At 40.7% G+C, this 20,752-nt stretch overlaps 1 long non-coding RNA gene across 2 annotated transcripts; it reads right to left on the bottom strand.

Moving 5' to 3' along the window:
* Nucleotides 1-14,859: 14,859 nt before the first annotated feature.
* LOC111249465 (uncharacterized) lies at nucleotides 14,860-17,258 on the bottom strand. 2 transcript variants are annotated; one of them, XR_002672933.2, is made up of 4 exons: nucleotides 17,101-17,258; nucleotides 16,087-16,363; nucleotides 15,283-15,536; nucleotides 14,860-14,988 (listed from the first exon to the last, which is right to left on the bottom strand). It is a non-coding gene; the product is annotated as an uncharacterized LOC111249465 (long non-coding RNA). The 2 variants fall into 2 exon arrangements; XR_015326437.1 differs by lacking the exon at nucleotides 14,860-14,988 and having other exon boundaries at nucleotides 14,999-15,536; nucleotides 17,101-17,257.
* Nucleotides 17,259-20,752: the final 3,494 nt, after the last annotated feature.

The raw sequence follows: 20,752 nt of genomic DNA, 5'->3' as shown, positions 1-20,752 counted from the left end.
ATCCAGTCACGTGTTTCGAAGGATCCAGTAATGCTCCATTAAGTGCTTTCTCTTTTCTCAGACGACTGACGGGTTCACTTGAGCAGTCGAGTTGCTGGCTGATTCGCGATAGATTGCACAGGACGATGCCAGTTAATGGTACCAAATCTATGGTAACGTACCACGAATTGATCTTTCTCTGGTGGCACTTACGATGGGAAATTCATTTCAAGTGGATAGTTAGTCAGGATAACGATTCGCTCACCGATACAATTAATGATTGGAAATAGGATCACCAAAAAAATATAAGATAAGATGCGATTTTTTCATTCGAAAACAGATACAAATATTGGTGAGTGTATGGAAAAAGACAGGTGTCTAATTCGGTGACTATTTGATAGTTATCGTCGATGGAACGTTCTTTGTGAGGTAATTTTTCGCAGGCTTCTCAGGTACACGCACGATGTATTCATACTTAGTTGTTTTTCAATCCGTTAACATTGTGATGGCGCAGCATCTTAAAAAAAAAAGGTGCAACATTTGTTTCTAATAATAAAATACGATGGTGTGTTAAATCACCAAAGTGTTTTGTCACGCCGATTGGCGAAACGCTGAATCACTTGAGACGCAACGAAGGACTGAAACCTATGCCTATCTCTTATGGCTATTTTCTTCTTACTTATTCATATGATACACTTTTTTTGAAGCATTTCTAAGATCTCTAATTAGTAGAATGAATGTTTGTGATGGCGAAGAAGTTAGACCTGAAATATGGGGAATAAGTAGATTCTCCTTCTACTTTCATTCGTTAATCGAGTCTCTAGAATTTCGCATAATCAAGGGTAACTACCCATGTCAGCACTTTGTTCCCTTAAAAAGCTTACCTCTACAAACTAATCTATCTAGCCTTTTCTTTCCTAGCGAGATCTGATCCTCTGAATGACATTTTCCGTGCATTAGCATCGGTATGGGACAAATTCATATGGATTTCTTTTGCCTTCATATCCTATTAGTTATTCTCTAAATTTGAACATTTGGTCATATAGTTTATCAGTAGCAGAGCAAATGAGAAGGGTGTGAGTACGGGGGATGGTCACCCTTTAAAATGCCGCGAGTGTGTCTCTCATAAAGAATGCCTTGTCGGTAACGTTTGCTTTCGTCTTGCTCTTGAAAGGACGAGACAAGAAGTGGCAATAGGTGACAATCAGTCAACTAGAAAATGGGGTTTTGGTGTAGGATATTTTTAGGTTATTTGTCCTCAACCATTCGAAATAGCGAGTTGTGGTGTTTTTGATAGCAAGTATTTTTGGCAACTTGGACATACACGAGCATGCGCAATAGTTAGTTCGTGATTTTTCATTGGACACAACGACCATGATGGCGTGTTTGTCACGTCAGGGATTTCCCTATGCGTTGAAACCTCGGACATGAGCGCAGATCTCGTTGGACAGTGTAAGCGAGCTAGGCAGCTGCGCTCGTATCGACTAAGTGCCACATCGTTTAGCTAAGACATTCATTCCTATTGAATTTTCCCACACAGGTGAAAGTATCAAATGAACAGATAGACCAAAAATATTCGACGTTAAAACCTAAATGGCCGCCTCCGCGTTATAGTAATCGTGTACTCCTTCTCGTGTACTTCACGGCAACTGATAACGAACTGGTTTCTATAATCTTTCGTCATCTCAATACAGCCATATCCTTCTTTAAATTCTGTAGGCTTTTTTGGCAGGACGCTGACAGGACCAGAAGTCTTTCGTCAAGCGTATCATTGCCCTTTTGCATATTTGAGAACGACAATCATAATAGTCGTTTAAAATTTCCCGCGTCTTCATTCTGGTTTTTCTGGCAAGCCCGTGCGGAACCCAAATTATGAATCTTCGTCCTGCACGACCAGGTTGTCTGGTTCGAGAAAAACTATCATTAGATTAGCGTCGAAATCCGATCTGGGAACACTATCTGCTGCTGCTACTACTACTGCTACTACTGAGGCGTTGTTCTTCACGTAAGGACTAAACGCATGCGCATTAAGATCATTCATGTTTCCCTATTTATTCACAGATAATCAAATTAAATGATATTGGTGAGGTATAAACTCATTAAGTATAGCTCAAACATGCTACATACGAAACATTGCATCGGAAATTAAATTTTTGGCCAACAGGACCCAAAAATATATAAGCTCGATAAATGTCGAGAATTCTAAAAATCTGTATAAGGGCGCAAAAAGGTTTAAAAACGACTAATCGTTAGTTAATCAGAACAGCTCAATCAACGACTGAGATTTTCCTTTTGAAAACGGCCGTCATTTTCCGTGTCAACAATTCAGGTGTGCCCAAATGGCTTTTGACAGATTCTTTGAGCATTGTAAATCTACAAGCTATTAAGAGTCTCGTTTGCTCTATAGAAATTTATTTCGAACTTTTCAAAAGCCGCATAAAAACTTAAAAAATAAAGAATTTTTTTTTTATTAAACTCTGATGGGAACATAAGCATGAAAAGATTGGATAACGGGCTATTTTCTTTCAAATTATAAGTTTTTCGCCACAATGGTTCGTCCAAAGAAGAACCCTTTTTTTTTTTTTGCTAGTGCTAAAAATGGCAAATAAACGCATACCTGTTATCATAAACAATCCGCCAAAGTTTGTCTGAATTTAAATATCTACATAGCGGTTCAAAAGTAGGCTTACTGTTGAGAACGACGTAAACACCATTAGGAAGAAACAGAGTATGTACAGTTAAAGCAGTATCTTATATCGTAGGTGGGAGATACCTTTTCCTTTTATAACTGGAAGGCAATTTTTTGTTTAGTGTAAACGTGTGATATATCCCGCAGTAAGACAATTTACCACACCCTGTAATACCAGATTCATGCATTGTATGTCATAAAAACGTAAATAATATTAAATTAAACCAAATAAAGCTCAATCCTAGACCTTCTGTCGGTAGCAGGTTTTTGATATTATACCTACAAAAGATGATTCTGGTACCTACAAAAGAATAATCTGTTTAGTGCGATAAAAATAACCAAATGTCCAAGTGTTAAAAAGATGCCAAATGTCGCACGCGCGAAACAACTTCATTAAACGACCACATTTTTTTCCCGCCAGAAAAAAATATAGCCAATGCCTTAATTAAGTTACTAGTGATTGAACGCTGGATGTCTAACAGAAGACCAACAATAGTACAACCGAAAAAATCTCTCTAAGAAGGTTATGCAATACAGCAAAGTTATGGTCTTCTTAATACACTGTTTACCAACTGAATAAATTCTAAATGGATACAATTTAAAACCACCTTTTTTTTTGCACCAAATGTCGAACGATTTCGTCAAAAGAACGTCGATTTAAGTCTTGACGCACATGTACACACGTAAAATCTGCTAGTGTCAATCGACTAGATGGATCAGTTTCGAGTCTTACGTCCAATACGGTTTCAATTAAACATTGATTAAGACGAACTGGGTTTTTTTTAGGTGAAAGCGAAGTTTATCCACGCCCGTCTTACCAACTTAGACCGCTTTATATGTCAAAGGTTTACTAGGCTTAACAGCGCTCGCACACTTTTCGATCTTCGTCAAAAGCGTAGTGTTCGTGTCACAGCGGCGACAAACATCAACGAGAACTACGTGTACCAACATGTCGCTATCGTTTAGTAAGTATTCAAATAATTTCAATGAGCTGTTTTCTTTCATCAAACTTGTAAGCACGGACCTCGAGGAATCAGTAAATCAACGTCATGAATCATAAAGATTTCTCCCAGGGTCAATTCTGTTTAGCACTGCCTAGACGAGAAAGTCTAATGGAGGATTTTGACCCCCTATGGACACTGCCATGTTGCGACTAGCCGATGGCACAGCATGTCTGTTTGTAATATATCGAAGATACAACTGACAGGTGGTATCGTTTATTCGACTATTTTTCAACGTACAATGTAAAAGTAAAATGTCGTGTACTGCCATCTTTTTAAAGCATTCAAGTTCCCTTTCCATTTATCTGTTCTTGATTTCGACGAAGCTTTGTTCGGATCAGAGCCTCCCTCAAATTATGAAACTGTACGTGTTCTGCACCTACACTGTACATATCAGCTCCTCGAAGTCGTCCATGTACGACTCTGGCTTGGGAATCTCGATCAAGTCACGCCATGAGAAATACCCACATTGAATCTTCGTCCGGCACCATCTGGTCGTCATTTTCGAGAAGAATACGCATTAGACGCGGGTTAGGGTAATTCCAACGACTAACACCACGTTTTTCTGCTAGAAGATCGAGTGCCAATTCGCGAATGTCCTGCATATTCCGTAATAAAGACCTTTATTACGTTGAGAAAATCCACATAGATTTTTACCATGTTTCAGCACATTGGGATAAGCTGAACAACGTGAAGACACTGGACTGCTGCCAAAGACATCATCAATGATTGCAGTAGTAACCAGCCATTTATGAAGTCAATGATTCGCGTCAGCGTCTCGTCGGAACACTGCTTAAGTTCGGCCTTGCATAGTTCGGCCTCTACTATCGATGAGATAAAGAGCGCTTTGAAATAGTCGGAACTCTCGGCGAAAACGTCTCTGTCGACGTTAGATTTGATTATGAAATTGCCAACGCGTCGTTTATCCCGATCCTGATTCAAAAGTTTGTGCGTCCATGTGATGCACCATTCCGAACGATGAATGGGTTTCCTTTGCGAATGACAAGATGGCAGACTCCACGCATACGGTACAATGAAGCTCGACATTTGAGAGCGTTTTTCTCATTCGACAAAATAGGAGAAATTTAGAACGATATGGAAGTTTATATTTCAATTTGTTACGTCCACCTGAAGTGATTATGCACTGCGATTTAGCCTACAATAGAAGAGCAACCGTCGTCGTTTGAGAAGAATGAACGAAGTTCGAGAACACGCAAGGACAGCGGAAGAGAGAAAGAGTACTATGTGATCATTATAGCTACTCTTCGCACGGCAGAAGTCACGGCAGTGGCGGCTAGACTGCAAGCATTACGTGGCCAATAGCCGCAAATTCCCAGCTTCGTGTATATAAGCCACACTGGCTTCCGCTCGATTCGAAAGCGATAAGATTTAGGAAGATATTTATAAATGCTTACTAAAGTATCTCAACAATCATCAAGAAGTTAGAAGGTAACAACTGAATCACTATACAAAAAAAAAAAGTTAAAAGCTAATCCGGCGAACAGTAGGTTCGGCGAAAAATAGAGAGAAAAAGTGACATGACAATTACATAAAATCGTACAAAGTTTAACTTGAAGGTAAATTATACCGGCACATTTCTTTCTTCTGTCGTTATTCCCACGGACGGTTTCTGTTTCTCGCCAAGCGCATTTATTAATCAATCAGTTGATATGTTTTGTCAAGAAGCACATACAAATCAAAACTATAGCCAGGTCTATTTAAATAGAAACCAGGAAAACTCTCTTTCTGCTTATCAGTCCGTTATCGCTGCTTTGTCTAAATAACGGAAGACAACTGCCGGTTGCTGGCGATAGGACGGATATTCAAAGTATCGACAATCTACGCCATGTTACGTTACAAACATTTTTCCGGTCGCGAACTACTTTCGTCGTTGTTTTTTCACAGATTGTCTTCATCGTCAGCTCCTTTAATTACTAAATAGATGCTGCATCTCATAATTGAATGCTAGAAATTATCCTGTTATTATGCGCTAGATATTTTTAAATATCTGCCATCTGTGGCTTTTTCGAATCCGGTGAAGCAGACACATCGATTAAAAAAGCCGGACAAGCAGAGTTCATTAAAAATATATATAATATAATAACATGGTCACTCGTTTGGCGTCGTTTGATTTGCAATAGACTCTACGAGAACACGTTTATATCTTGATAACTGCTCAATTCGTATTCAACACAAACATGGCAGGGTAGTTTTGCGGATGTTAAACAGTCTATTAAAAACTGAAGCTCTAAATTAATATTGATAGCAAAAAATGATCCGTCTCAAAGATGTTCTGATGCAAACAGATGAATGAGAACATTAACAACAAACGAAATAGTCATGTGGACGAACCCGTCGCTGGCGAAAAGCAGTAGTTTATTACAGGGACTATTTTATGTTATTTTTGCAAAACGAGGTATCATACGTTCCGTAAGTCATAGCGAGGAAAAATATATATATTCAGATCTAGACCAAAAAGCTGTATACGAATCCTACTTTTGTGTACTTATCACAGGTTATATTCAACCAATCTGTTCAATTATTTACAAAAAATGTCCAATTCAAACATTTTAAAATTTCTCGTAAGTTTACCCTAACCTATTGTACAGGGCAAAAGCGCGAAGGTTGTTCTCTGGTTGATCGCAAAAAAAATGGTATGCGGATAAGGCCAAGTACAGCCAAGGAGGATATGTCACCTGCGAGTGCGTGCAGGCTCGTCGACAGTATTTTGATATTAGTGCGTGAGTGATGCGGGGACCCGGTGTCCTAGAGAGATCTGCTTCGAAAGCGGGATATCCAATCGTTCGCCGAAGCTCTTTATGGTAAAGAAATGCATGATTCTTCTTAACGCAGATATGTACAGCATTCTCGTGTAGCTTAAGAGTGCTACCGCTCGCTTTGGGCGTGAATGATCTAGCATATTTGTTATCTTTTAAAGTAGTTGGCGCAGACACTGTCGATTCGATGTAGGCACTTTACTAGTGGCTGTATTGTCAATTATTGTGTTCCGTCATTGTGATAGTAGCGTTGATCGGCTTGCACTCATACATTAAGCAAGTCAAAGGACCTGGCTGAACGTGAACGAAGGTGATTCCGCAATCGAGCATAGGGACACAGTTTGCCTGTAAGCCCAGAATGTTGTCGGGTCCCACTACATCAAAGTGGTCTGCCATGGATCCATGATAGAAACTCGTTGATACCAGATAAAGTTCAATCATACTACAAAGAGAACGACCGCGGCAGTAAACGACTTCTTGTATCGGCAGCTAGTTCCCAATGATCGGCGAAATTTTGTCAGTCTATTGATCCCAACAATCCATCCTCAACGAAGCAACAGGATTGATCCGAGAATGTGTGGAGGTTGCAAGACCGCCGTCATCATTAAGAACGCTATTAAGGTGCGTAGCGCGTCAGGTCAACTTTCTCCAACGAAGTTCAACCAATTTGTGTGTGATTTCCCCACAAAAACATTCCATCGTAGATAATAATGATTCTAACCTGACGAAAATGATTTTCAGGATGGCTGTTTGGCTGTACTGAATGAAAACTATGTATTAGAATTGTTCGCTGATTTACTTGATAGCGATATAGAATGTAGAATGTTGGCGACTTCATGGAACTAGGACAATTTCCTTTTGTTAAATGGATAAGTTAGCGTAATGGACCGTTTGCCCCTATTAATGCTAAATCAAACATAAGTGGTATCAAACATTGGGTAACTGTATTCAGACGTCGAAAACATACAACAGCTTCCTGTAACTTGTGGCGGGAACACAAACACCTGCAATTCTTAATGTCATCCCAAAATCGTTTAACGTGCGATGTTCTGAGCCAACGTTCGGACATATTTATTTGCAGGAGGTCTGGAAGCGTGATTAATCTGTACAATCTAACAGTTAATGGTTATAAAATGCACCTGAAGAGGCTTAATTGAAAGCGAGTCTGCGGTTATAAAACCAAAAGGGAAATCTATACTCCGTTGTTCCAACATGAGAAATTATTTGATCCTCCGGACCAGTATCACCTGGGCCTTGCCAAAGGCGGCGTGCTATTATACCTAGTTGCAATATCTGCTTGGAATAAAGAAAGGTATGCTTTAAATATTACGACTTCTCGCTCTAGAAAGCTGCCGACGTCTAAGACATCTAATACGAGCTGGTAGTTGTCCGACGATCCTCCAGTTACTCATTGATTTTGCATAATGGAATGGCATAATATAAGAGCTCTTACCCCGACCACCATCGACGTCTGCATGCATCTGCAATGTCAGCAACAGCGGCAAACAAAGGCCTGACGTGGTAAGAACGCATTTATCTGAGTTTATTTACCAATAACTGCTCACAAGCACATGAGCCACCTGAGCTTCTTGATAAGACAGTTGGGCCCAGCAGGATCGATCCTCGCATCCTTAGTCATATTCTAGCACTTATTCATGAAGAGACCTACGTAATCTGTTAACTTTTCGAACCGCACAGTACGTGTATAAATCGGCTCGACGAGAAACGTGGACAACTTTGACAGGTGCAAAAACTGGGTCTTGAGGACAGCCACGTCCTGGAACTAGCGCTTGTTCATGTTGGTTCGTCGTGCGCTATAGACACGTGGTTTTCGTTAGAGATTAGAGAAATGCCCAATGAAAGTTTGAGTCAGAAAATGTTCATAGAAAGAAAACAAAAGATTCTTCTATACAGCCCAATTTCTAAAAGTAGTCAAAAATTTGACTACCTTTAGAAAACCATCACACGTACTCCTTATGCCTCTAGTTCCGTTTATACTATTGCAGAATCTAACTGGTTGAAGTTTTGAAAAATCGGTATATTGAAGAAGCCGGTGAATGTCACATTTCGGCGGGGGGTTAGTGGGGAAAAATGTGGCAATGTGAACTCTGTCTTGTTCGACTTCGTTGCAAGCCACATAACCCATTAAAAGACAGTGCGTTGATGTATTTGCTCGGTCACGCCGTAGTGCTTTTCTAGAGGAATCGAGAACTGTGTCGCAATATACAAAAGCCAAAATTAGTACTGGTCAAACAGCGTATTCTTGGATACATTCGTCGAAATCGCCTATGCCATTTTTACATTGGAAAATTGGAAGCGATTTCGGATAGTTAGACGGTAAAACAACGCGACAAATCTTAACGATCAGCGTTTGCCAGAAGCTTGGACGTGTGTTAATGAAATGTATTTTCACGCGTAGACGAAATATGCGGGAAAAGAGAGTTAAACGAGTGAACTGGGAAAAAAAACTGCGTACTAAACTTCGCTCTACCTGCATGATATAGCAGCGGCCTGAAGACCTATCAAAGGAACACTATCAAATTGAATTTATAAGAGGGTCATTAACGTTCTGTTATCACTAACAGCGTGTAGATAATTCGTAGCTATCAATGATTTTCTAATGCATACAACCAAAACGTACTATCCTGATCATGATATAGCGAGGTAATGTTATAGGAGGTTAAGGCGTGTAATTAAATGAAAAACATGTACAGACTATACAACAGACTCTTCCAGATCTTTATGCGGGCGGAGTTGATCTGAACCGAGATGCGACCGTTCTAAGGAATCAATCTTTGGATTTATTTCAAAGACGTATTATTCGTAGCGTCAATTACGTTGTCGCTTTATTGGCCTCAAGGTCGCGATGACGTGGATAAACATATCCGGTCGTTCATAAGTGTAATAGTTTTTTGCTTAGAAGTACAACTTGTTACGGCTATATTTTTCCAATGTAGTAGTGGGCTTAAATATAGCGATCTTTGGCGATTGGCAAGGACCCATGCTATGTCGGAAAGAGAAGGTTTATGCGGACATTGGATAATCGTCAAAGTATATTGCAAACGTACGCATTAATATATAAAAATCTACTTGTTTTTTTTTATTCATTTTTCCTTCGCATGTATAAGAAGAGCTTTGATCAAGTGATGATGAACAGTGCTTCCTGTGACCTAATCAAGTGCCAGGCTCATATAGAGGTTTTTGGCTCAGTAAAGAGATATCGTTTCGTAACAGCTTTCCAAAAACCGTACACGACTGACGCTTCACTTGAGCCGAAATTCTACGGATGAAATATTGAAACACAACAAGCGAGCATAAAGATCGCCTATGGAAAACTGTCAATTAAGGAAAATTCTGCAGAAAACATAAATGATATCGGCCACAATGATTTAAACGGAATAGGCGCCGAATGAAGATACGATATTTGAATTGCTTTCGGCCGGGATTAACCGAGGTGCAGAAGGACGAATGCTGTATGCGCAGGGATCAAGGCACTAATACGATTTCCGTCCTTGAAAGCGAATAAAGTGGCACGTCTGGAAAAGACATCCGGTCCGATCAAAATCTGTCAAAACTGAACAGACCGATGGGATTTAGTGCTTGCATTAAGACAATGGGATTACCCAATGGCTCACTGTAATTTTTTTGTGACAGGAGACAAAGTCCTCGAAGGAAAAACCGTCGGTGACCCATTTAATACTAAGGTATATTGTTCTCGGCCAATGATCATGTCTGAACGTATTACAGGAACAAGCCGTATGCGCTTGATATAGCAGTTAGTGGCACTACAACGTGCTTAGGGAATATTGAATCAGTCTACAGTGAAAAAGCTCCATTGAACAAACACGCTCAGACACAATTATTGCCAGGGAGAATTAACTGTGTTTCAGAGCGGTATATTGAAAAAAATCGTTCATTTACATGCATTGCACGTGGTGCACATACCTACTCGATACGACGACTGGTCGTTTTAAAAAGCTGACCCACAGGCCCAGCTGCCAACCCCTATTTCCCTAATATGACCAACGTACCTAATGTCGAGCTGACCGTCCGATATTTAATAGATCCAGTAAAAGTATATAAACAATTTAACAATGGCCCCTAATTCCAGTGACGTTTGCCAGGGTTACGAAAATATAATCGCTCTGAGTTTACGAAACGCGTTCACTATATGTTGGAAAGAAGCAATTCAAACCGATGACCGCAGTATCCTTTCGTATTATATTTCTACGCTCGATAAGGTTCTTGCGAACCTAAAAAACCCAGGACCATTAATCCGGACACGCAGGGAATATGGCTGTATTCGTCATTGCTTTGCCGCTTACAGAGAGATCTACTTCCTTCAACGTCTAGAACTGAGTCGTCGACCAATCTGTATTGATACGATTCACGAGTAAAAAAGAGTATTAACGAGGCCCAAAAAGTTGACACTCATGGATGCCAGCTAATTGAACCGGCTAGTTTCATTTACACGTGTCTCTCTATGGAAATTCGAAAGCTTCCGTATGAAACTTTAAATCACAGGGCACCTGTTAAGCAGTTGCGGGAGACAGCATGATATAGAGAAATAAACTATATTTTTATTTAACAACTTGTTTTTATTGCGATGCTATTTTTCAAGTAACAACAAACGTTGTGTCGATTTATTCCAAACGATATTAACGTTCGACAGTCTTCGAAATAAAAAAAAGTCCCCCAACAATTATTCACAGAGAGGGCTTAATAATTGCTACGATGTTATTTTTCCGTGTGTACCTATATTTGCATAAAGTGACTTCGGCAGCCAGCTCCAAGTCACAATAGACGCACTAGTGTACTTTTAATCTAGGTAGGAAAATCATAGAGTAAAGCAAGAGTCTGTATATCCACGTTAGCTTGTTGTTATCAAACCGGGAGTCGACAGCGCCTTCTAGACATCGAAAAGCCGTGTTAAACGACTTAGTAATTTGTTACTGTCTTGAAAAAGAATCATGGCCCAGCTTGCACGCCCGGATATTGTATGAAATACGCGTACTAAGTTAGTTGTTTATTAACTATCTTAATGGAAAAATATCAAGAGATTCATGTTTATATATATAAACGTAGAATAGATGAACCAATTCTATATTCCTTCCTGTTGTTCTCGACACACAAACCGTGCACACCAAAGCATCAAACACGCCGATACGACTTCAGCGCTATCGTTACTTTCTAGTCAATACGAGAAAGAACAGCTTATATTATTCGAGAAAAAATGTACGACGAGCCTATTGCTGTTCGTCAAGCCGCCATTTTATTTAAGGTAAACGGAAGGACATGAGCTGGGCTACTAATGCCGAGGTTACTCCGAAATCTCCGTAATGGTAACGGGTTCACCTATTAAACCTAATGACGCTTACTAGTACGATGGTCCAAGTTCAAAAGCAAACGTAAATACACGGTTCATTTCATGCTACTGGAAGGAACCTGCACCTGTCCGAAGCAATGCTGAGCTAATGCGGCGGCACCCGACGCCAAGCTAAAACTTTTATTTCAGCCTCTGAGAAGTGCACCTGGCAATTGTACACGCAGGTTCACTTTCAGGATACGTACATTACAAGGAGGTGCATCCACTATAAATTAAGCTAAGTTGCTCCAGGTCATTTCGAGTGATACGAATATGCCGTGACGAAACTTTTAGTCTTCAAAGCTTCGTTTGTGGGTCACTGGGGGCGTCGTCCACAACCGCATCCTCTGATGTCTTATTGTCACCAACTCCTTTTCGTATTTTGCCTTAGCAATACGTGGTCAGCGAGAGGATGCTAATCGCAGCAGGAGAGGCACGGAAAGATAGAACAAATTTGCCGAGTCATAAAGGTTAAGCTGAGGTGAGTCATTAACAATGTGATGAAGTGTTACACAGCTTCATTGGACAATGCGTGCAAAAAGAAATTTTGTAAGCAATAGCTAGAAAAGCATTCGTCAGCAAAGGAGTTCCATGCAAGAAAAATAGGAGTATGTAGAATCAACTGGTTCATGTTCACGTATGATAATTCCCGTTGAGGAACTCGGGTAGCTTGAGTGTAAACCCATCGCTTGCGACCTCATAGTCAAATGTGCAGACGACAGCGCGTCTGTGCATAAAGTTCTTACAGCCGAGCTTGACTATTTTAAAGGTCTTTCCGTAAGATCCATGGTGTACCAGACCGAACTACAGAGGTGAAATTAAAACACCTCTCAAAGATTATATCTACAGCCGGTAAACTATTTATCCCATAAGTAAGAACGTTCCGGACGTTTAAATACCACCATAATGTCTTCTGATAAACAAACTTATGGCTAAACGCATTGAGCTGGCGAGAGCCAGCGCCTGCCTAGGAAATGCCATTAATATGAGAGATTTTGGCTTTTGATTTTATGATAAAAACAAAAATAATAGACCACTTACAACGTTGGGTGCTATTGATTTTGTGTTGATGCATGCTCTTCTCGGCAGTGACGACTCAATTGTGCCCGATCGAGCTTTGCTATTTCAACAAGTGACTGCGATGGTCGAATCAGGTAGACGAACGAGTTCAACGAACTCGTATATGATTTTTCTTTTCTTTTCAGTCGCAGGATTGAAGAGCTATTCGAAATTTAGAAAAATTGAGAACTACAGAACAGAGTCTAGAGTCACAAAAGTACACGACGGTCTATTGTCGTTTAGTGTAGGTCATTAAAAAAAAATCCAAAGGGAATATCTATTAGTCGTAACATTCTCCAACAATCTCAGAGTCTTCTTGTCTGACGCGACTGGGCGTGTACCCCAGACCTTGTGGGTCTTACACTCATGGTCATACACTCTAGCCCCAAACAGGAGGAATCCTCTATGGTTGTAGTACTCACGCGGATCAGGAACGAAATCCATTCGACAAGTCGATAGAGGTGACTTTTGTTCTGAGCTATACGCAATTAATAGTTGCACATAATTGCGACGACTGATTTGCTTAATATATACGTGCTAGATGCGACGGAATGCCCCCTCAAAATTTTAGAAAGCAGGACCAGCCGCACGCCACCCAGATAGACTCAATAGAAATCTACTCTGATTGTAGCGGAACGAAGATGCTTTCATCGTAATCTAGACCACCGACTCCTAGGACGAAATAGGACAACTTGATTGATCCGAACGGATGAACGAATTGAAGACGTCAGTAAACATCCAAATGGCTGACGCTAACCACAGTATCCGGAAAGCAGCTGAATGACTTCGGCGTGATGACCAGATGTTTCTCTGGCACCATTTAGAGACACTTAGAAACATCTAGGGACGTCGAACTTATCGAAAGCCAGATAGGCAAAAAGGCCGGTCTTTAGTGTAAGGTCCAATTAATACATCGAGCGCTTCCATCGGGAAGTGATTCACGGTCAGATCTACATACTGAAGTGTTTAGGTCGTGCTGGTTCGGTCTGTGTTGATAGATTGAAGGAAGTTTAGGATCGATATCCATCGACCGGATTCGCATCTTCATTTCTAAGTGATACATCATTTGTCCTCAATGACCAGTTCATGTGCACAAGTGATAACCTTACACATCAACAGGAACTCATCTATCACTCACGAATGATGGTCTGCCTGTGATGTATGAGGGACAACACATGGCAGGCGCAGTTGTTTAATCGTTCTATGGTGTTAAATGTATGTAGCAAGATGTGGAAGGATGCGAATATGTGTATGGTGGTCCCTTTGCGTTTCGCCGGTGAGCTCACGCACGCCTACTGCATGTTGAGTTCAGCTAAATATGAGGCTGCAGAAAACACCGTAGATAGCCATAGCAACAACATATAGCGCTGTAACGTCAAAAAATCGAAAATGCCGTTGAAGGGCAAATTCGAGCCGCAGAATCCTCGGTCCAAGTTTACGCAGACCCATCGAATAACTTAATCGATACTGCTGTCATGTTGTTTGTAAGTTCATGTGATTTTGTGTTAGTCATTGCTTAGCTAGCGTTATTCTTACGATTACTGGTTGTGCTTATTTAATAACTCATACTAACCGGCGTCTGTTCAATGTAACTATGTATACAATATTAAGAATGGCACGATACTCTGGAGAGTTGTCAAGTCGAAAACATATATATTCTTAGAAACAAGACAGGTTCAAGAGTGTAGTGAAGAACTTCTGCGTGCTGATGACAGCTAGTTTATCGGTTCTGTTTGGCGTACAAGTATTTACTAAGTGATTTCTGAGTCTGGATAGGATCTCGATGATAACCTAAAATGGTAACTGCGTCTACACGGGTTCACTCACTTATGCATGCATAAGTTCCGAAAGAACCGAGTGTCCGTGTGCATCCCTTAGGGCAATTGATCGTATCTATGAATTCATATGTATTGCATGAAGACTTAGCTTTTAGTAGTCAAAGTTAGATCAACGAAATCTCTCTTCAGTTTCATTAATGAAGTACTCAAAGCTGTTTATTTACTGTTTCAAGTACCCAATCGTTTGAAGGGTATCGGGGGCGACATATATTATAGGTTCAAACTTGTATTGTAATTGAACTTGATCATGATCATTTCACCCCTCTAGCCGGTGTGCTTACTTCGCGGACAAGTGTTCGGGATACGATGAAAAAAAAAGATCGATGTTTAATTATAAAAACAATTATCTCATTTGAGGGTCGTTTGCTTTGACCGGGGTATCTAAGCGGTGTTTGTGGGTTTATTATCATTGAAGTCATACAATTATTTTTCCTTTGATCGCCAATCGTGCTCCTCGAACGGTCACGTTCAACATTTGCATTCAGCGTTATCGCAAATTCAAGCATGCAGATCGTTTCTTTTTTTTAATAATATGATATGTCCAAAAAAAAGCTTTGCCTCGATTTGCACGTACCACCAGAAAAGGGTGCACCGATACTTTTTAATCACTTCAACGTTTCTCACCGCGTCTTTTATCGAAGCAATTTTCCCGCTGAGCTACGAATACCTGGACCTTCTATTTGGATATTTATGGTGAACCGCCGTAGCGGTTCATTGACCAAACGCGATTGGTCTCTAAAGCCGTAGTGATCCATACTCGTAAAAACGTATCGATTTGAGCTTCAAGCTTTGTGAACCTCACGAGACTGTCGAATCTCAGATGAATTACTGCAAGCATCAGACACTGCGTTAATAAATTAACTATGGAATCTGTGAAAAGGAGCACAAGATTTATAGGTTCGAATTTTATACTATATCTTTCAACTAACTATAGATTTTTTTTTCTAGTAACCATTCTTGTTATATTGTGATTCAGTATAATGTGCAATTACAAAATGTATAAGGAGCTTCTGCAAGGCTGTATTCGATGGCGTTTATCATGCTCAACCCAAAAAATAATAGCAACGCATAGTAATACATTTGTTTAAAATTATTTTTTGATAGTATTCTCCTTAAATTCACTAAGACCAGTTACACATAAGTTTATTAGCCCCAAGTCCTGGCAACAGGCAAGGTCTCCTTTGCCCAGCCGATGGGTTTCGGAAGGTTTTCATTAGGGTATGGTATTACATTGCGAAAATGCGATGTAAGTGCTCTGTTCTGTTAGAGATCAAACCCAAATCATAAATTAGACAGTGTATATACTGTATATGTATTTACGCAGACTGACTAAACTTTGTCGTAGGTTCGTATATACGAGCGTTTTATGGCCACTTACTCTGCGCTTCCGTATCTATGGACGTGCTTTTTCCTTTTTTTTTTACATATATTTAAGCTACGTTAATATTCAGTCTAGTACAGTTCGGCCGCGCTTGCTCGACAGGACGTTCTCATTCTGTGGCCGGTATCCTTTAGAGCCCTGTGGGTCTAATATCATACTGTGCTATTTAGAGCTCCTTGTCATCTCCTCATACGCGTGTCAGAGAGGATTCTGCTGCTTCCAAAGCCGACTAACGCGTCGCAGCTTGACGCAATTAAGTATGTCCTGCACGAGCCTGCGGGGACAGATCCACACAACGAGGCCTTATATAGCGATTCGTAATGATTAAATTTACCTTATGGAAATAAAGCCTGATAAAAAGACGGCAGCTGAGCTCCTGGATATAGGGCTGGAGTTAAAAAAAAAAGTATTGCATATTCAGGCCACACAATGAAACAACTCGTGAAGGACCGTTACCCTAAGTGTATTGCTTAACTATATCATTTTAGATACTATCATGAGCTAATAAAAAGGGAAAAAATCGATGAAAATATGTAAGTATCGATGTTAACGACTTATATAGCTATTTTTCATAGTAAACGCTATATTAATTTAAAAAATCTCTCGACATCTGTTACAATGGTGGATTTCGCTAATCACGTTCCTTAAAATACTTTAAAATACTAAACATTAACAGGCCTAGTCATAATATATTCTCCTTTACGTGACAAAAGCATGCTATCTTATTTTAGTCCAACAAGTGCTTCTCCGCCTGCCCACTTAACCAGACTGTAAACAATTTATATAACATACAAGTTCGGTTCGATTGATTCCCTAATAAATATGGATAAATGAGAACGATAACGAACAAGTTCTCTGTCTGTGCGCCATCTTAACCAAGACTCGCAAACATCATATATATTATTAGATACTTTGTTGAGCTACAAGCAGACGATTCATTCACCATGAGGTTGACAAACCTATCATTTTTCCGTTTTTCACTCTATTTTCTAATTACATGTCTCACGGTACCTAGAAATAGTACTCAATTAGCCCGCTTGCATCTGCTGTCACTCTGTCGTCCGTCTCTTCTCACTAGAAAACACGCACCGATTCCTGACCTATGCTATGTCCCAACAACAAACCCTGAATGTGGGTGTTGTGTAACCACCTCGTTTTTCTTCGGCAAAAACATCTGAAACATTCCGTTTGCGCCTGTTGTGCAAGACTTAGACAAAAGATGCCTGATAACGAGACAATAGACGCGATGGTTTATACCACACGATTCTCTTTCAAGGCAGCCTGCAAGCGAACCGGGCTTGAAAGAGGCCAATGAAGACCATTGAAAAAGATGGAAAACGAAAACATATCATGGAACACATCGTATTTCTTCCAGTAGGTTGGCCGTTGCGAAGAGAAATTTATTCCTTTACAGGTCTGACTGTGTTTGATAAGGAGTCAAGCAATTGCGGCGCAGGAAATCAAAGGGCACGGTGCTTCGGCAAGAGTTTTGCTGTAGCAGAGTTGAAGGCATGTTGAAAACGCTGATAGCAGACGTTTTACTATGAATTCAACGAAGTAACTTTGCTAAGTTTTTTTTTCCTTTTAAAGGTTAGGTAGCGGTGGAAAGATTAGAGGAAATAGGGTTAGGTGTAAGTCAATTCATTGTATTTGAATACAGAGATCAAGAATAATGGATGAGAGCAAACCTGCCGAGCAATCACTTCACCGAAACACGCTAATGAGTTTCCAAAGCTTTGCCACAGTTAGGGGTGCAACGGTGGGACTGTGGGGTTGCAGCCATTCGACTGCTCGGTTGTAAAATTGAGTGTGTCTATCGCAAAGCCTATTCCGTTTACTATTAATGCCATCAATATAACTTGAACTTACGCTACACCATGGAGTTCGTGAAAAAATTAATCAACGAATAAATGTACAAATATATATATGTGCGTGTGTGTGTGTGTGTGTGTGGGCAAACTGTAACCCGGATCGTTTATGTGGTGGGCAAAGCTGAGAGGCTAAAGGCCGTGGTGGAACACCTGATAGAGAATATAGAGAAACGCGGGTTACCACCGAATTTGTTGGCCGCGCGCAGTGTATTATAACGCTGAAAATAGCGGAGACCATCTATGGTTGTACATGCGCTTGCCAATCAACTTCTATTGTCAGCCTAATACTGGCTCAAATCCGTTGTGAGTAATGCGGCCACGTAGAAAGAATTTAAAAGTCGTCTGTCCGAGCAGTTTTCACGGGGACTACTATTCCACCCTATAGAATATTATGTCGAGGTCCGACCCAGGGTAAGCGAAGTGTCGGGTTGTCGTTTAAGTTCAAGACGTTTCTAGAAGACATCAAGGAATCTTGCCAAATTGAGAATTTTGTAAGGTAGCTTACTGTCACGTTGCCGCCTGATCATGGGCCATAACAAAATTTGCATACGACTACCGGATACGTACCTGTAGTCGAAGCCAAAAGTCAACAGGTAGTGTGCGGAGTGGGCCAAGTGTTCGTTGCGGTACGCAAAACTGTTTCCGAGCAATGCGTTCGATTCATCGGTGTAGCACGAAACAGTAAGCTTATTTAGATGCCAAATATATAATAGCGCCTGCCATTGACTTGAAAGGCCTTGACGCGGCCAGCTTACGAAGAGCGAGACGGATTGACTTTCATCTAAACGGGAACATCATTAGACTCGGTATTGGAGCAAATGTTTCGGGGGTACGCTCCCCTTTATCAAATCAAAGGAAACACAGAACTCTTGCAAATCGCTCGAACCCACGCTAAAACCGCGATCATGACTTGCAAGTTTTGGAAAGCGGATGGACATGTACGCATTAAAAATAACTGTGCAACGGGTACCGAAACGCCTCCATATCAGTCTCGGAATATATCCGTAGGTCAGAAACGTGATGGTGGTTCAATGCGAAGATTGCCAGAGTTCGAAATCTAGGGGGCCAAACACATGTATTCTGTTCATTGCAGAAAAGATGAGGTGCGTTCACCTAAACGTTAACGAGTGTTGTTTCGGCAACTGATAAGAAATATTTACTGTAAGAACACAGAACAGACCTTCAAGAGAATGCTAGCCCAGAACACGGACGGTTTTCGACACCACGTTGAAACACATACGTGCGTACCGCAACCGATTATTAAGGCGGGCACTAATGCGTTTTATCGCTTTTGCCATATACACATGAAGTAGAGAACGGTTAAATAGTATTTCTAGCGATACCAGTACGTCGTATATATACGTAAAACTAACAAAAGTTAGCCTTTATTTACAACCGAATACCTCTGTTTTCGTAAAATAATACCCAACTAATGGAAAAATAATTTTTGCATAATCTCAAACGTTCTTGCTACCTACCTAGATTTAATACCTGCACTCAATAGCTTTATTTTGTACCATACCCAATGTCAGTACGTCAATTGATTTCCTGTATTTTTTCTCGTTGGTAAGCTAAAAGGCAATTAATTGACTTTGTTTTCTGTGCGATTTCGTAGGGTTCAGCGTTCTTTATGTACGCCTGATGCCCTGATCGTTAACTAAAGGTTAGCACCAACAAATGTAAATGCGTAAGCGGATACTGTTCTTATATAAAAAAGCTTACTTTTTTTCTCCACCAATCGCCACGCCTAGAGAAGACGTTTAGATTTACTTGTCCTTAAGCTTCCTTTCCATTGTGGAGTTGCCCAAGCTTTTTCAAAAAGCTTTCACATACAAAAAATAAACTCCAGTGAGTTGTATGCCACTGCTGCTTTGCCAGCCATTAGCTACTAAGTTTGGCCTTTAACGAGCGACGTACTCATCAACTTATCTCACCCAACGGCGCTTCCGTTTTTAGAAAATGACCATGTTGAGGCAAAAACAAGAAAACTTATAGATGTCTCTTCATTGGAGTCGCGCGGAGTAAATTTCTGGGAATTTTCGTCGACTTATCGGGTTCATATACACGAATTGCACCATACATGTTGATCTCTACCTATAAAACAAAATAATAACAAATTATTTTAACAAGTATCAATTATACCCAGCCTTTCACAGGATTGTGTCGTGTTTCAAATATTCCGTATCCTAGATGGTTCCCACTGAGTTGCAACACAATCGTCTCGCGCCTCTCTGAAACAACGAAAGAGCAACCTAAGCTCTCGAGGCGAATCAGAAAGCCACCGAGGCAACGATGAAGTGCCGGAAAACTCCGCCTTGCCGCTGCGTCCAAAAAATCAAACACGAAGCTCTACAAGATAGGTTGAAAGTATAGTGAAACAGAAGCAAACGTTAACTCAGTTTGAAGCCGAAAGGATTACTGTAAGCGAGAGCACACAACAATAAGCGTCAACCGTGCACCACGTCTTTGACCACTAGAAATAAGAGTTGGGTCACCAGTAAGCTACTAGCGCAGAGCTAAATACGGAACTGGACACGATGGGCCGATGATTAATGGTCGGTCAGTGACGCAGATTTGTGTAAACCTCACATAATGAAGGATGTTAATGACCGGGCGCGTAGCATAGGGGGCGGGCGGGCGGGGGCATGAGCCTGCGCCTTCTATCAACTGTCCCGATGTCTAGCCGACGTTGGTTCCCTGACCGCACAGTTCCCCGAATCCTATCAATGCCTTCTTCCCTCTAATCTTTCATATGTTAGCCCACCGCTGCCAAGCTACGCGGAGGTTACTGA

The sequence above is a fragment of the Varroa destructor genome, unplaced genomic scaffold (assembly GCF_002443255.2).
Source record: "Varroa destructor unplaced genomic scaffold, Vdes_3.0 BEIS01000004.1, whole genome shotgun sequence".
In the NCBI taxonomy this organism is placed as follows: Eukaryota; Metazoa; Arthropoda; class Arachnida; order Mesostigmata; family Varroidae; genus Varroa; species Varroa destructor.
The sequence above is the reverse complement of the archived record's forward strand: the minus strand, read 5'-3'. Positions and strand labels throughout refer to the sequence as shown.